Here is a 6,845-nt window from a genome sequence, read left to right on the forward strand (position 1 = left end):
AGTCTGAGGACAAGTGGCACCCCCAGGGGACACTCAGACCCTCCTGAGTATCCCTGTTGAAAGTGGTTTTCCTCTCCTTGGGTAGAGAAACAGGACCTGAGCTGGAACTTGGGCAATTCAACTTCCAACTAGGTGGGATGAATCCAGACACAAGGTCATTTAGCAGATGGCCAGATATTTGTGTGTTCAGGGCTTAAAACTCAGCTGGAGTTGGCAGCTAATTAGAGTATGTAATTAAAACTAAGTTCTTGGTGGAATATTGTTAATATATTAATAAGAAAATCCTCTGCCTCAGTTTGCTAGTGACTGAGTGGATTATAGAACTGTTTGAGTACACAGTAGCCAGTATGTGTCTGTTTTGTGTTTGGTTTCTTTTGTTTCTTTTTAACTATCTCAACAAATTGGAGATTTTTATTAAAGAAGTCCCTGCTGTCTGAGTTTGACCATTTGCGTCCATAGTGATGGTATATCTGAAATTCGTGGTGTAAAAGGATGGCTAAAATACTGCGTTTTAAAACACGTCAGTGTGTTTTCAAATGGTAGTTGTAAGGAAGGAAATTTTGAACGGGCTTCCTAAAAATTGAAATTTGTTTGGTTTGGGGTCTGTTCAGGTATATTTAATTGCTTTAAAGTTGATTATATGTATTAAATAATATGTATTTAACTTTTAAACCTGATTAAGAGTCCTGTATAAAGCCGAGCTGGGAATTTCATTCTATCTTATGTTGAGGAATGTGTGACACTTTTAGACTAAATTATTTGAAGCCAGTTAGATACGTTTTCCTCAGTTAAGCAGGTGTATATTCAGAGCCATTACCTGCAACTTCTGTTACATCTACCATTACAGCTGGTGAGCAAATGCAGCTATCTTTGAGTTTTTATCTCCATTTTTAGTGGATGTCCATTGGATAAATGTACAGTAAACTTTAAATAAATGGGTTTCCTTTAGCATTCCTGGTGCTATGTGTCAAAACTCCTGAAATCCTGACAGAGAGCGGTAACATTGCGGTTTGTGTGTTAGAGCGTGGAGACTCACTGTAGCTGCTGAGCCTGCGTGATCACACGGGCTCTAAAACCACACGTGCAAAACACTTCTGCAGTAGTTTCCTTTAGATCAAGAGGAGGGTTTGGAAGGCTTCTATTTCTGCATAACCATTTTGTGGTGACCTCCTAATGTGTAGCCATGTTCTGTCATGGGTGTGAAGTGTGTTATCACTGGGAGCTGATGGAATGCGGTTTTTGTATGTTAGCAGAGTTTAGTCTAAACCAAGTGAAACGTTGCTTCTATAGATTTTGAGAAAGTGTATTTCCAGCACATTGAGATTATTGTGAAACATCTTAATGGAATAGTAACATAAAAAAATGTGACATCTCAATTTATGTACATTCTTGGGATATTTTTTTTTTGTTGAGGGTTACCTTTAAAATGAAATGTCTGGTAGGTTTTGTCAATAACATGTCTTGACTGTAATATAATATGACACTGAAATAAAAGGAAGAGTGGTTATTCATTACATAGACACTGAGCTTCATTTAACTGTAGCGGGCTGCCATCAGTGTGCAATAGTTTCTTAGCAGTTCTTAACACCTATTAACAGAAGGAAGAGAAACATTGATAACTTCTGAATACTCACTTTCCAGTTGCTGTGTCTTTCCTACCCCTCCTCTCTTGTATGGGTAGAAAAAAGCAAGTTTCTGTCCTAGAGCCATCAGAGGGACTGCTCTGGTGCACAAGCTCAATGAGGATATTATTATTATTATTATTAATTATATCATTATATCATTATTAATTTTTTTTTTTTTTGCCTGTCTGTGTTTAAATCCACCTGTTTTAGTACAAGACTTTCCTACTTCAGTGCACAGTGTGCACAATTTCTAGTGCAGTCACACAGATAGATGTATAAGCTTTGCTAAACCTTGTTAGGTTATGAGCACGGTTCAGTTAGTTGTGCCTGCTGTGACGGGTTTCTCACCGTGCATTGCAGTCTTTTCTGACAAAGCACGCAGGAAGATTTTAAAGCAAATACCTATTTGTTAGGTTGCTTTGAAGTACCTTAGAAGAGCAGCATCAAGGTTACTGCTTCAAGTGTTTGCTTTTGAAAACTCCCCTCAACACTTAGGGTAAGGGGTTAGGTGTGAGCAAGTAGGACTATTCTCCATCCATCTGCAGGGCAGAAAACTCAGGGTGAAAACTGCTCTCATTTGAAGGGTGGTGGTGGGAGGTGTCAGCTGAATGCTACCCTTGGGTGACATCTGTGTTAGGAAAGGCAATTGCATCCCGAGGTGGCTCATCTGGGTGCTCAGTTTGTTGCTTGGGAGTTGTCACGGATCATCAGCCCATCACTGAGGCAATGAAGACTCCAGAAACCCAGGTCAGGAGTGCTGGGAGGCACAGGGCTTGCGGCTGCAGAATAGCACACTGCGTGAGCCTTCCCAGCTGAAGACACTGAGGCAAGTGTGACATGTACCAGAAGTATTTATATTTTAATTTTTTAAAAAGGAAAACATGAATTATTAAGCTTAGGAACCTTATCTCTGACTGGAGGACTTGCTGCAAAATTGCGTTCAGATACCCTGGTGTAGGCTGGGCTGTTGTCTTCAGAGCTGCTGTGAAGGAGCATCTTCACCTCCCTGCCTGACACAGGTACCCAAGCTCAGATGATGTCCCTGATGGCTGTAGACAGGGTTGCAAGGTCATTATAAATGTGAAAGGATGGGTACTGCTAAGTGTATGGAGGGGTGTCTGCGGTCTTATGTCCCACACACAATTGTTAAAAGCAGGCTAATCTCAGAATAAGACAGTGAGGTGATTCTAATGATATTTTTCCCTTTCTTCAGTTGCTGTGGATGTTTTCCTGCCTTATTCAGAGACAGGTTTTGCTAGTGGAGTACCCAGAAAGCAGGAAAGAAGGAAGTGCTTAGGAGAATGAAGCAGTTAAATGGCAGCACGAAGTCTCTTAGGACAAGGGCTTGTTACAGACAGCCTGGATGTAACAGACACCAGGCCACAGCAGCACTGAGGCCACAAGTGTTGAAAGTTAGAGGGTAAGATTAAAAAAAAAACCCAAACATGTTAAAAAAGCTTGAAGAGTCTTATTATCTTCTGAATCCTGGAAAAGTCAAATCATTTTGCCTTTTTCCTCTGTTGTGCTTTGACACACACGCTCTTGTGTGCCCAGGTTCAAGGATGAGAAATCCCTCCCTTCTAATAGCCCCAAATAAACTGTGGCTGGCTGGGGAGGATCCTGAGCCCCAGATGGTGACAGACAAGGGCAGTTAAGGCAAATACACTGTCCTGTTGTTACTAATGCCTCCAGGCACTGTTAAAAACAAGGCCCTGGGCTACACAGACTATTGGTCTGATCTGATGCAGCTGCTCTCACTGTTGCTGTATGGACATGAAAACATCTGTGCTGTGACTGGCAGCTACAGGACAGCAAAAGGAAGAAGAGTTAGAAATCTTATTAGTGTGGGCAGCAGTTCCATGGGAGAGAGCTGATCATGAGCTGGGACATGCTGGATCAGCTTTACAGAGGCCTTTTCCAGAGTGCTGGATGAAGCTGGAGTGCACAGATAAGGCAAACACTAGGAGACACTAAATGAAACTAAGTCAAGTTTAGATGAGATGGAAGACTCTTGCACAAACATTTCTTTTGCAGTATGGGTGACAGAATGACCACATCATCCACTGGACTAATTTATATTTTATTCTGGTATTTCTCAAATATAAAAAGTCAAAATTCTTACATCAATCTTTAAAGAAAATCCATGCAAGCAGGTCAAAATGTTTACAACTTAATTTGTGCCCCCCTCCCCCCACCTTCCCTTCAGTTTTCACTTCACAAACAATGTTGGTAAGAAAACCCAAGTGTTTGCCTCTTTTTTTTTCACAGCACATTAACAGACCAATGCTCGGCTAAATCAGGGTGCAGTAAGCACCAAAATAAGATTTTTCACTTCAACAGCCTCTCTGCAATACCTCAGTATTTCTTGTGTTTAAAACCACATCCATTTTGCTTTAATTCTGGATCCACCTGATCTTCAACTTTAAGGCTATTTCTATTTGATACCACCATAAGCAAACACACAATCTCAAAACCTACCAGCCAGGAAAAGCAGCAGTACGCACTAGACTCGTTGAAAGCTGCAGATGACAACCTGTCTCTTCCCTTTCTACCAAGTCTAGAAGAGTTGTACAGAATTTGTGGCATGAGAAAAATCCCAGATATGCTCTGTACAAAATAGGTTTGGCCCATCTAAATAGAGATGCATGGAAAAACAAAATGCTTCTACATTTGAATTGATAGGTAGTAGAAAAAAAACCCCTTCAGTCTTCTGTTCTTATTTTCACACAGACCCTTTCTGGTGAAGTTGAGAGTCAGGTTTCCTTAGGACTGAAGCCACTGCCTGTTCACTACAGCTGTTTCCTGTAGCGTAACTGAAGTGTTTTCAATTTACTTTTACAATTCACAGAACATTTTTCTTTGAAAGGAGAAGTCAAACTAAACAATAGAGCTTCATTCTGAAGGTTGCATAGAGACTGAAGAGATTTATACAACAAATGGTACTTAAAAAAAACAACAACCAAGTTCTGTCTGGCACTACTGAACAGCTCAAATGTGTATGACCAAAAAATAACCAAAATATTTATAGGCAATCAACTCTGAGTTTGCTAGCAACAGCAATACTGTACATTTTTACATTATTATCAAATACATAGTTCAAGAGTTACAAAATAAGATCATGCATTACCACTAAATCTCATACAAGCTTGGATTGGTTTTATTCCAAGACTCTGAAATGGAGACAGAAGCATTTTTTTTTTTTAATGAAATGAAACCCCAAATTCTTGGTTTTGCTTTCACAGATTCTATATCATCTTGTTACAAGAAAGCCTGTTCAAGTTTGCTCAATTTAAAGTGTAAAAATGACTACTGAACAAAAAAGCAAGCATCAAAGTGATCAAAAAAGGGAGCTAAATTATCTGCTCTTTAAAGGCAGCTTTAGAGCCAGAGGTGCCCTTATACACTGTGAGGATGATTTTAACAGAGATTAGATGTTCCTCAATATGCTCAACTTCACCTTCTTCTGTTTTGCCTGGCAAAACAGGGCTTTTGGTAGACAGGTTGGTTTAAATTGGTGAGCTGAGCAAACCATGGCCCCATCTGGAGCAAGTTGAGTGTAAAGTACGTGCACACACGTGCACACTACAGGAATATTAACACTAGCCCCTCAAATCGTGACTGAGAGGATGGAGCAGCTGTTGGCAACACTTCCAGCTTCAGGTGCACTGAACGGAGCTGCATGTTCTTTCCAGTTCTGGAAGTGACCTGGAATAGGAGATAAAGGGATGGAAAAGCAGCATCCTACCCAACACTTCCGAAGTCTTCAGCTTCGTGGCTCATGCCTCTTGTCAGTAGTATTTATGCCTCTTCAAAGAGAGCAGCTTCAAGGGATCAGAACCTCTGTCTCCCCAGTTTTAAGTCATTTACATATGGCACAAGATTGGTTTTCTAACGAGTAACTTGTGGCAACAACATTTTTTTTCTCCTAAAAAAGTGTAACAGCACAAAAAAGTTTAATTTATAGCAGCATTTTACACAATTTATGTTAAAAAAGTAGAAGTTAACCATTTGTGTATTGAGTAACAAAAGGTTTAAATTACATTTATTTTCCATTTTACACTCACTATTTACTAGTTGGACTATTTACAAAGGTTCAAATGCTATATAAGAGAAAGAGCTTTACCCAGAATAAACTTCACATGTGAGGTAATCTACCTCAAGCTCTGTTTTGGCTGACTATAGAGGAGGTACAGTTGGGTTTAGATCCTAGAAAATTCAGAATCAGGATGTTCGTATGAATTAGATTGTGTTCTTGTAGAAGAAAACCATACACACACATACACAGACCAATCCTATGGTAAAAACATTAAGACTAAACAGTGGATTTAGTTTTTATCTTTTTGGCTGAAAAAGAGGAGAAAATAATTAACAGGAAAGTTGTCAGCTGCACCTCATTTATTCCAGCTAGGTTCTCAAGAGGACAGCTTTTAATTCAAGAAACTAAAGCAATTGATGTTAAACAGTAAAACTGAAATATTTAGGAATTAACTTACAATTGGGGCTTTCAGGATACCTTCTGAATATTATTTATCCATTAATCTAAGTACATATCAACCCACCTGTCTTCAAGCCCAGGAGGTACCACCAGTAGCTCCTGCTGGGCAAGACACCTCAACACATGCTTGCTAATAGACACCTCTGGAACGTAAGGGTGACCCTGGGCTAAGTCTTACTTCCCACTACACGCTTTTAAATGACAACAGACTGCGGGGACACTAGGGAAGATGCTTCTCATTGAAGATTAGAAGTTTTTGGAACCTGCAGTGTAATTACACCATGAACAACACACATATCAAAATGCTAAAATAAAAAAAAAAGGGGGGGGGGGGGAGATCTACAACACTTTAAATATAAGTCTTCTGACAGTTCACCAGCTGACCAAGCAATGAAACAAAACAATAGTGGATAGTTTTGGTAGCTGCAAGACAAAGTTGTTGTTCTTGCTCTAGTTATGTGAAGATTGCATAGGACAAGGCAACCTTTTGGGTGAGGGACGCAGTGCTTAGTGTCGGTGCCCTTTGCTGTCGAGGGGCTGAATGTGGTTTAGTCCTTTATTGTAGGCACACTTGAGCATCTCTGCCTTCAGCACACCCATTCACCCATATGCTACCGCTTAATCTGTGGATACCAAATAAAATTTAGTATAAGACTATTTGCTCAAGCTTTTTCTCTAAGCAAGTACTCTTGCAGAATTACTGACTAAAACTGGCTAGTCTTAAA

The sequence above is a fragment of the Nesoenas mayeri genome (assembly GCF_963082525.1).
Source record: "Nesoenas mayeri genome assembly, chromosome: 1".
NCBI classification, from domain to species: domain Eukaryota; kingdom Metazoa; phylum Chordata; class Aves; order Columbiformes; family Columbidae; genus Nesoenas; species Nesoenas mayeri.